This window comes from Octodon degus, unplaced genomic scaffold (genome assembly GCF_000260255.1).
Source record: "Octodon degus isolate 3935 unplaced genomic scaffold, OctDeg1.0 scaffold00063, whole genome shotgun sequence".
Classification (NCBI taxonomy): Eukaryota; Metazoa; Chordata; class Mammalia; order Rodentia; family Octodontidae; genus Octodon; species Octodon degus.
The window spans coordinates 13,919,211-13,928,927 of record NW_004524639.1 but is presented as its reverse complement, the minus strand read 5'-3'; the positions used below and the strand labels follow the sequence as shown (position 1 = coordinate 13,928,927).

Below are 9,717 nucleotides of genomic sequence, written 5' to 3'. Positions count from 1 at the left end.
GTGGAATAAGCACTTCCCTGGCAAGTGCAAGGGCCTGAGTTCAATCCCTGGTTCCACCACAGGAAAAAAAAAAGAACTACAAAACAGCAAAGCTTTGCTGTCTTCTGCAGATCTAAGACCTTGTTACAAAATTCTGCCAAAAAAAATGTTTACAGAAGAATATGCTGTGATTAGAAAAGAATATGCTGGTGTATAGATTTCAAATTCTCTGGACAATATAAATAACACTGTCTTTATTTCTATAGTGGGAGCCAAGAAGAGAGGTTTGCTCCTAGTTGGAGCAAGGATTATCCTCCTTATCCCCTTAAGAGTCATGATAAAGAGATAAACTCTGGCAACTTTCCTGGCAGAGATTCACTTCCCTTTGATTTCCAGTGGGGACTTGGGGCCTCCTTTTACAAATGTATAGGAGCCTTCTTTCAGCTATGGGGCTAGTTATGGTCCATCTTTCGCATGAACCTTATGGTGACTGTCAAGGAGGGGAGGAACCAGGACATGATTTCGGGGGCAGAGATTTTTTTTATCTTCTGATTTCCAGAGTACAGATTCTTCATAGTTGCACTTTAGGGGTAGGGACATACATTCTGGGGATTTTCAAGATAGAGAAAGACCACCAATGAACTATAGGGGAGGGGATGGTACGTCTATGGATTTTAGAGGTAGAGAGACACCTCATATGAACTACAGAGAGAGGGATGCTCACACTGTTAACTTCAGAGGAAGTGATCCTCCATCTGATCATAGGGGCCAGGGCACTTACAATTTGGATTTTAGAGGCCAGGATGGATCCCACGCAGATTTTAGAGGAAGAGATTTATAGGATTTGGATTTCAGGACCAGAGATCATTCTCGTTCTGATTTTAGGAATAAGGATGTATCGGATTTGGACTTCAGGGATAAATACAGAACACAGGTGGACTTCAGAGACTGAGGTTCAGGTACTACTGATATAGACTTTAGGTACAAAGACACACCATATTCAGACTTCAGAAGTAGACTCCAGTCCAGGACTGATCAGGATTTTAGGGGCAGAGAGATGGGACTTTGTATGAAATTTAAAAATAAGGGAGATACTTCCTGTGGATCCAAAATGTTTAGATTACATTCAACACTCTACACAAGATAGAGTATATTAGAACATGAAGAAAAGAGAATAATCTACACATGACCATACTGTAGAAAGACCTACTTTTGGCATTTAGAAGGGAGAATTTGAGCATTCAGAAACAAGATAAGGAGAAACACAAGGTGTTGCCTTTGAACATGAGCCTCCTTCAAATTTTCAGAAAAGCCAAAGTCCAATTCAAGACCCAGACAAGTCAGAGCTCTCTGGAGCTGAACAACAGAGTTCAAATGTTTTGTTTAAAGAAAAGGGTGATCTAGACTTTCTTGACTACCAAGACACTGATTACAGAAGCATGGAGTATCATGATGTGGATCACAGGTGGCCTGGAAGCCAGATCTTTGGCTTGGTCAGACTAAGTCTTTTACAGAGAGCAAAGCTGCCCAATAGGCCCAATGGGATCTTCAGAACCAAGATTATAGGACTGGTCCACGTGAAGAAAAACCTAGAAGACTTATTTCATTGAGTGGGTTGCCTGAAAATGCCAAAAAAGGAGACACTTAATGCCTTTCAAATTGCCAATGGAATGCCTCTAAAGGAGTAAAAGTTGAAGGAATATAACACAAGTTATGAATATAGCTATGTCTGTGTGGAGATTTTACTCTTGGAAGATGCCATCAGATGCATGGAGGCCAACCAGGAAACTGTAATGATCCATGACAATAAAGTTACTCTCGAGTATGTGCCAAGCTGGGATTGCTGGTACTGCAAAAGATGTAAAGGCAGCACTAGTGGGCATTGATCTCGGTGTTTATTCTGCAAATGTCTAAAGGAAGAGCTCAAGCAAGAATTAGTAACCTACCCTCAGCCTCAGAAAACATCCATACCAGTATCTTTGGAAAAACAACCTAGCCAGCTCCCAAGGCCAGCTCATAAAGAATCTGAATCGAGAAAATAGGAAAAAGGACAAGAACCATGCTTGGAACACCAAAAGAGAGATGCAGAATGATATCTGTTTCATTCTTGAAGGGAAGAGCTTCCTTTCTGAAGAGAATGAGAGAAGGAGTCATGGTCTGGAGAGACATGACAGGATAGAAAGAACAAAACAATCATGCTGAAACATATGTGTTGTTCCACTGCACCAAGAAGAGAACTATAGGCCACATGTATGGCTTCATAGACCTTGATTCCCATGTGGAACCACTTTGCGCCGTGAAAACTTTTCAGAAAATTGATCCACAATTTAGTATTGATGGGAAGATGGTAGCTGTAAACCTGGCCACTGGAAAATGAAGAAATGATTCTGAGGACCATTCTAATCATTTGCATTACTACCAGGGTAAAAAATATTTCTGAGATAGGAAGGGAGGTGTCAGAAGTTCAGAATAGCCTTCTGATACATAGTGACAAGGACAACAGTCATCATCTGACTGCTACGTATATGATTTTACTACTGTATGCTATTATGACCCCTTGGTGGGAACCTATTATGATCCCAAAATCCAGCGAGGACTCTGGGTCACCTGGAGAAGAAGAGATCAAGCAAAAGAAACACACCAGTCAAGGAAAGTCAAGTATCAAAAATGAAATGCCTAAGAGAGACAGCAAGGAGAAAAAAGACAGAGCAATGACAAAGTTTCAGGAAGATGTCAGTGAGGGGAAGACTCCCCCTGCCCAAGGATGTCTTTAAGAAGCCCCTACCTCCCACTATGAAGAAGGAAGGGATTCCTCATCCTCCAAAGGTGGTAAACCCACTGATCAGCCTCCTGAGTGAATATGTAGGAGACAGTGACTATGAAAAAGAAGAGCAAGAGCAGACCACTTCTCTTAAGTCCAACAAAGTACAGCCCCAACCACTGGTAGAACTGGCTAACAAGGAAAATAAAGAAAACAAACTCACTGACTGGAATAAACTGGCTTTCTACTCTGCTGAAGGCAGTTTCCTAACAAAGAAGTTCTCACCAAACACCAACAGCTGTCAGACCTAGATAAGCAAAATCTGGAAATCCACTGGAAGATCAAACAGACTAAACATGAGCTAGGCTATCTGGAGAGGAGAGAACAAGAGGGAAGATTTAAAGAAAGAGGAAATGATTGCAAGGAAAAACTCCAATCTTTTGACGCTCCTCAGTCTTGTCTGACTGAGCCTAGCAGTACCCGCTGACTTTCCAGAAAGGAATCACATTAAACAGTTCAGGGAAACTGATATTGATCAGAAACCGTTGATAAAGAAGACATCAAGGCTACCAGCAAAGGAGACCATGTCCAGCAGCCCACTGGCTGGAGGCAAGGGGCAGGCCTGAGATATGGCCATCCTAGATTGGGTTCATCAGAGGAGATTGAAGGCCAGATGAGGGACTCTGGTTTTGGGACTCCAGGAAGAACCAGCAAGGGACTGTCCAAAGAGACTGAGATGCTGTTCGAAGAGTCATGTTTGCTCGATATAAAGAACTTGATTAAGAACAGAGACAAGTGCCATAGGACACAATTTCCTCTCTGTTTCGTTTGTCCATCTCTTCTTCTGTTTTGTAACTGTTCTTGCTGATAGAAGGGTCTTTTTTGTTTTGTTTTGTGTTTTTCCTCCTTCTGTTTTGTAATTGTTCTTGCACTAGAAGGGTCTTTTTTGTTTTGTTTTGTTTTTTTTCAGAACCAGTGATTGAACTCTCAGGGCCTTGCACTTGCCAGGGAAGCACTAATTCCATTGAGCCATCTCCCCTGTCCCTGAACATTTTTTCAATGTGAAAAAAATAGATTACATCCTAAGTATTGTTTTTTTTTTTTTTTTGGATGCTATTGTGAAGGATATTGTTTCACTCATTTATCTCAATGAGTTTATCTGTGGAGTTGAATGCTATTGATTTTTGGGTGTTGCCTTTGTATCATGCTATGTTACTGAATTTGTATATTAATTCTATGAGCTTCCTGGTGGAGTATTATTAGTCTTCCATGAAGGGTACCATGTCACCTGAGAATAATGATATTTTAACATCTTGCTTACCTGTTCTTATTTCTTTTATTTGTTTCTCTTGCATACTGGCTCTGACTAATGTTTTCATACTTATTTTGAATAAAAGTTGTGATAGTGGACATCCTTGACTTGTAACCTGACTTGAGGGTAAAAGCTTTCAGTTTTTCTCCATTTAGAATGATGTTGGCTATTGGTTTTTCATAGATGACTTTATCAGATTGAGGTATAGGATGATCCACGAATACCTTCTTGAATTAGTAAATACTTTATTGATTAAAATCATTTGCATAAAACAAATAAGTGAAAATAGAAGCCAAATAGTTATAGCAGTGAAGCACACTGCTGTACTATCGATTGCTATATTGGTGAAGTTTGCAGGTTTGTCCATACTTTAAACATTTCTGCCTTGTAAACTTAAAAATCTCAGCATGCATCTTTGTATCATCCAGTGGGTAGCCAGGGCCACAGATTGGCTCCACAGAACCAATGAGTGCTATTGGGGCCTTCTCACCAAATTCCAAGTGGATTAAAATAGTTTTCTGTGAATCTGTCTTCAATCTGTAAAGTTACTGTGCATAAATTGTTTGAGGCAGCATTCATCCTAATTATTTAGGAGAGTTAGGCTAATGAGAATAGAAATGATTTTTCTGTAATCAACCTAAGGTGGTGTTTTTACTAAGATGTCTTATAGTAAAGGGTAATCATAGATAATCAACCCATATCTTAAAATAACCACATTGATATATACAGTTTTGGTCCTCAGGATAAGATCCTTACTTTTAATTAATAGGGGCACTACTAGAGCTTTTAAAAAGGCTTCAATGTAATTGTTAGAAAAAATATATATGTTAGCCCAGGATCAGTAAGAGTACAGCTATATCATTTCCCTAGGATCAGAGGATGTTTTGCAATAGATCGAGGTTTTAACTAACTATACTCAGTGAGCCTTAAGTGGCACTGTAGCCAGTCTCTCTCTCCAGAATGAAGAAGTAACTTAATGAGGCAAACTGTTCTACAAAATTGAATATCATTACATATTCTAAAAGCAGCACAAGGGGGTACTTCTGCAATTATAAAAGCTGAATGTTGTGTGTACATTCCTGATCCTTCTGCTAATATCTCAATAACTATTCAAGATATTGGATAAGTTAATGACATGTCTGATTCTGAAATTCCCTGTACCTTCTCCTTATCCCCTTTCTGGTAACTATTACTGGATGCTCCTAGTGGAAAATTTTGTTGACTATATTCATAATTACTCTGCTGATTTTATCATTTGGCCCATATATATTTAATTGTTTCTGTGGACTTGTCTCCTCCAGACTTAAAGCTGTACAAGAACAACTGATGCCTATTGAGAACCTTCATTCTTTTATTTATTTATTTACTTTTTCTGTATTTTGGACAGGATCTACAGGTTCTCACTACATAGATCAGGTTCTTAGTGACTCTCCTGTTTTCAGCCTCCCAAGTGTGGGGATTACAGGTGAAGCCACCACATCCAGTCTCAATGGCTCTCTCAGTGAGCGCTGCCGGTGGGGCTGGCACTGCAGGCCATGGATGGAATGCTGGCTGCTGCACTCTGCCTAAGGATGTGCTTTAGTCCAGTGAGCTATCAGGCTGGCCCTTATTGATGAGCTTTAGATAGACCCTCTGTGGAGTATCTCTGATTATCCATCACAACTACAACCCTCTTAAACTGGAAATAGCCAGATTGGTTTTAGAAACTTACCCCTTTATGGAGGTTAGGGGTACATCTTCCAATAGCGGAATACCATATTTATCTAAGATAGGTAAGATTATTGTAGGCACTCAGACAAAGCTGAGCACTGGAGAGCTCAATGCCCAAGAAAAGTGTGGCTGGCAGTGTATTCACTGACTGCCAGGATTAAGAATTACTCACCAACATACTATCCCTAAGGATGAATAGCATTGGTTGTCTAAATTGGCATAAATCACCTTGGCATGGAGGGCCAGATCTCCTTAACCTAGGCTTCTGTGAAAGTGCTTGTCTGCCATGTATTTGCTGTACTTGCTATATGACTTGTTTCCCCATTTGATCACCTTCTAATCAATATTACCCAAGGGATTAGAAGAATAAGTGAATGAAAGTCAAAAGTTGTACTAATATTTTTAAGCTGGTTTACAAAGAACCTTTGATTAGCCTTATGTATAATAAATTTCAATTATAAATAGGGGTGAAAGAAAATGAATACCTACTGGAATTAGGCAATTTAAGTCCTATTCTAATATTTATTATTTTACATTTCGCATAAATTCTCAGAAATTAGCATTTTGGTAAAATCTTTATTTGTTTAAGATGCCTCTTAGTCAGAGAGACAGTCTGTACAAAAGGATTAACCTATTGACAAAGACTTTCTAAATCAAAACCTATTCAATAACAAGTGGTGAATATGTTTACCTTCCTAATGCACCACGATTCACTATGATCCTGACTTTCTTAAAAAGGTCAAAATGCTTGAAGGGATGAATTTTAGCAGGAAGATACACAGAAACTTGATATTATGTAGAATTGGATTTGTTGAGTATAAATACATAGTTTATTATATGAACCTTTGCCATATAAATAGGTAACTACTTATAAAATTTACTTTCATGCTATTTAATTTCTTACCTGGGCACTAGTCCACCATTCTACATTATTATTATACATTTTTAAATTAAAAAACTATATACTAAATTTTAAAATGTCACTACATGAAAAGACCAATGAAACATTTATATATTAAATATACTATGAATGGTTTTCTATATTCTACAGAAAAATAATACTTTTGAAAAATGCTTCCTTCCAAGGAAAAAGAGATTAATGGACTTGCAAAATTTGATTTTGGCTTTTTCTGGTTAAGTCCTTTCCTGACCTGATTCATGTCTCTCAGCTGAAATTGAATTACAATATAGGTGGATGGTAAGTTTTTGTTTTAGTCATTCCCCTGTTCCTAGGAATAAATATTCAACTTAAAAGCAGATAGGTTAAATTTGGTTTGTAGTTTCAGGTGATCCAGTCCATAATCAAGTGGATCCAAGGCAGTAATTTCATAGAAGAATGTGACAGAAAATAATGTATAGTGCATAGCAGGCAAGAAACAGAGTAAAAGAGCATCATCAGAGGGAAGAATGTTTACAAGGGATGACAAGGTTATGACTTCATGGAAGACACAGATGATCGGAAGCATGCCCTACAAATTCCTGGACAGCCAGCCAGCTATTCAAGTTGATTATGCACCTTCAATTACATATATTTATTTGTACCAGGGATGAAACTCAGGACCTCACACTTGCCAGGCAGATGCTTACACCACTTAGCTATATCCCCATCCCTTGTTCCTTATTAATTTGATATTCACATATCTATTTAAATCTCCATATAAACATAATGCCATAATTCTGCATAACATGATACAAGTATCTCATATAAAACCAATACAAACAATTTCTGCTTTTCTTTTTTTTTTTTTTTTTTTTTTTTTTTTTTTTGGCTGAACTGGGGATTGAACACAGACCCTCACACTTGCCAGGCAAGCACTTATTCTACTGATCCATCTCCCCAGCCCTCTAAAACAAATAATTTCAATACACAACAGTTGAAGAAAGTTTTTCAAAAGTCTAAACCCAATTCTATTCTGAGATCCAAGGCAACTGCTTCCTTTGAACCTCTATAAAGTCAAATACAGGCTACATAATCACAGAGTAAATACTCCCATTTCAAAAGTGAGGAAGAGGAGACGTAAAAGAATAAGAAAAATGCAAGATTGAAACCCAACAGGGAAGATATAATTTCCTGTAGCGCATGTATGGCATCTCGAACATATAGTGGCATATATGTGTTACAGAGGCCTTAGTGGCCCCACCTGTTTAACCTTGACACTTTCAGCATACAAAGCCTCTTGCTAGGAATGGCTTTGCTCTATGCCTATGGCATTTTTGTATTCTATGTTCCGTTTGTATTAGTTATCTTTTCATTCCTGAGACAAAACACCCAACACCCATGTGTTTAAGGAGTAAAGGTTTATTTCAGTTTGCAGCATGTAAAAATTCAATACAAATACCATGCTTGAATACCTGATATCTTGATCTTCAAAATATGTACCATTTCTAATGTCATGTCAATTATTACTATACTCTCTTTAAAACAGACTTTAAAAAAGACACAAGAACAAAAACTTAAAGTTTCTTGAAAGCAAGTGATAATATCCAACCATATGTCTGATCTTATGTAAGTATATCTGCTATTCTGAGTAACAGATTTGACAATGCAGTAGATATCTAAAACATTATTAATCAGCTATTATTATTTTTAAAATCTGTAATATATGTACTGTTGTATGTTGCCCTGTTTCTTTCTTTGTTTCTGATTTTTGTTTTTAATTTGCTTTTACTTCTCAAAATATAATTAAATTTTTTAAAAAAGGATTTCAAATCCATAGTCAGATGGCTTCAATGTGGAATGAATACTGCAGAGTCATGGCATAAGAGATTTAGCCCATGCAAAGTTATAAGAATCAGAAAGTCATGAACAGCTACTGAATCAGCAAAATGCTTGCCTTCTTTCTGTCACTTTTATTCCATCCAGGCTACACTCAATTTATTTGTTAGACCTATATTAAGGGGGAGGTTGCCATTATCTATAAACTTAATCCACATGAATACATCAACCACTTTGGAAACTCTAGAACTATGATACATGTGGTCTAAGGAACATCTAAATATAGGCCATAACACCATGCTACAGGCGTCTCTTATTTCCTGGGGTTCCCTCTGCAGCTAAAGCTTTGTTCCCCCTGCTTCATATGCTACCCTCTAATGGGCACCCTGTTTGAAATTTCAGGCCTGAGAAATCTGTGTAAAGGGCCAATGACATAGCTCAGCAGACTAAGTGATGCTTATGCAAGCTAAAGGACCATGGTTCAATCCCCAGAAACACATACTGCACCAGCCCTTACCATGGGTATGCTGAGCCAGGCACTGAGAAGGTGCCTGGTGGTGAACACCTGTAATCTCAGCACTGGGGAGACTGAAAACAGGAGTATCACTGTGAGTCTGAGAGGCAGAGTGAAATCCTGTATCAAGTAATTTTTTTTTTAAAAAAGAGATCTTGATAGAAGCCTTCAAGAACCCACAACTCTTACATTCTTCATACCCATGAAAAGAACATCACTGGATGATGCCATGATCTGGTGTCAGTATAAACAAAAGCCCAGACTCTTTTGACCATGGCATCAGTGGTCTCTGTACAAGAGGACAGATGAGTATAGGAGCAAAGTTCATCCCAGTGAATAAATTTCCTACCCTACCCTTCTAAATACCACGCTGATGGACTTTCTCTTGAAAGAAATTTACATACTTTTAAAAATTAATCTTAAAAATTAATTGAGAAACAAATAGCAATGAGACGGTTTCAAAATAGGTTAGTAGAACAGTTTCAATAATTAATACATTGCATATTATTGTCTTTGTAGTAGTTATTCATAGTACAAGATGCAGACATGATATCCTGTCCAAACACTATTAGGACAAATCTTTCTTCTCATTGAATTAAGAGAAAGTAGCTGTACTTTTACCCTAACTATTTTGTATATACAAATAGAAAATGGTCTGATGGTTGTGGGTTAGTGTTAAACTGATTTACATAATTTTGGATCCTTGAATTTGTGATAAGTGGAGA

At 37.8% G+C, this 9,717-nt stretch overlaps 1 pseudogene; it reads left to right on the top strand.

Annotated features, from left to right (window-relative positions):
* The first annotated feature begins 601 nt into the window (after positions 1 to 601).
* LOC101561929 lies at positions 602 to 3,605 on the top strand (annotated as a pseudogene).
* Positions 3,606 to 9,717: the final 6,112 nt, after the last annotated feature.